Genomic DNA, 1,645 nt, shown 5'->3' on the forward strand with positions numbered 1-1,645 from the left:
CGCACGCGCGCAGTACGCTGTAGGCAAGCCCTTGGTCATGATATCTGCAAATTGTTGGGAAGTAGGGACGTGTAAAACACGAATATGGCCAAGCGCCACCTGTTCCCGAACAAAATGAATATCCAACTCAATATGCTTGGTCCGTCGATGATTAGTGGAGAGGTAGACCGCCGAGACATTGTCGCAGTAGACCATCGTGGCACGGTCAACAGGGCAAGAGAGCTCCTGAAGCAGCTGGCGAAGCCACGAACACTCGGCGACGGCGTTGGCCACTGCACGATACTCAGCCTCAGCACTGGAATGAGAGACCATAGGCTGCCGCTTGGACAATCACAAGATGAGTGAGGGTCCAAGGTAGACACAATAACCCGAAGTGGAGCGACGAGTGTCAGGGCAGCCCGCCTAGTCTGCATCGGAATAAGCGGTGAGGGCGGTATCGGCGGAGGCGTGAAGCGTGACGCCAAGATCCATAGTGCCACAAATATAGCGGAGAATCCGCTTGACGGCAGCCCAATGAATGTCGCAAGGAGCATGCATATAAAGACACACCTGCTGCATGACATACTGGATCTCCGGTCGAGTCAGACTAAGGTGCTGGAGAGCACCAACGATAGACCGATAGAAAGCAGCATCCGAAGCAGGAGAACCATCCGTGGCAGAAAGCTTGGCCTTCGTATCAACAGGCTTAGTAGCGGGCTTGCAGTTAAGCATGTCGGCGCGCTCGAGGAGCTCATGAGTGTACTTCCGCTGATGAAGGTAGGAGCCATCCGGATGGCGCACCACCTCGACACCAAGGAAGTAGTGCAAAGGACCCAAGTCCTTGATGGCGAACTCAGCACGAAGACGAGCCGTGAGCTGACTGAGGAGACCAGCTGTACATGCCGTCAGGATGATGTCGTCAACATAGAGCAGCAAGTAGGCCGTGTCAGAGCCCTGATGATAGACGAAGAGCGAGGCGTCCAAGCGGGTAGAGCGGAACCCAACCTGATGGAGAAATGCCGCGATGCGCTGGTACCAAGCACGCGGAGCCTGCTTGAGTCCGTACAAGGACCGCGAAAGCAGGCACACGTGGTCGGGAAGCGCCGGGTTAACAAACCCGGTGGGCTGCTGAAAGAAGACCTGCTCCTCGAGGTGACCATGGAGGAAGGCGTTGGAGATGTCCATCTGGTGCACCGGCCAAGCACGGGAGACCGCAAGGTGGAGAACCATGCGTATCGTGCCGGGCTTGACGACCGGAGCAAAGGTGTCGGTGAAGTCGATGCCAGCACGCTGTCGGAAGCCATGAACGACCCAACACGCTTTGTAGCGATCAAGGGTACCATCAGGACGGAGCTTGTGTTTAAAGACCCACTTCCCGGTAATCACGTTGGCGTGCCGGGGCCGGGGAACAAGCTGCCACGTCCGGTTGCCCAACAGGGCGTCAAACTCCTCTTGCATCGCAGCCATCCAGAGCGGGTCATGAAGAGCGGCTCGAACGGAGGACGACAACGGTGACGGCTCAGAGGTGGACGCCGCATGGACGTAGTCATCCGAGGCATAGCGCGAGCTCAGGCGAAAAACGCCCATACGGGTGCGGGTGACCGGACCGGCCACAGGCGCCGAGGGGGCTACGGGGGCCACGGGTGCCAACGTCAGGGGCGCCGGG

The sequence above is a fragment of the Triticum dicoccoides genome, chromosome 3A (genome assembly GCF_002162155.2).
Source record: "Triticum dicoccoides isolate Atlit2015 ecotype Zavitan chromosome 3A, WEW_v2.0, whole genome shotgun sequence".
Classification (NCBI taxonomy): domain Eukaryota; kingdom Viridiplantae; phylum Streptophyta; class Magnoliopsida; order Poales; family Poaceae; genus Triticum; species Triticum dicoccoides.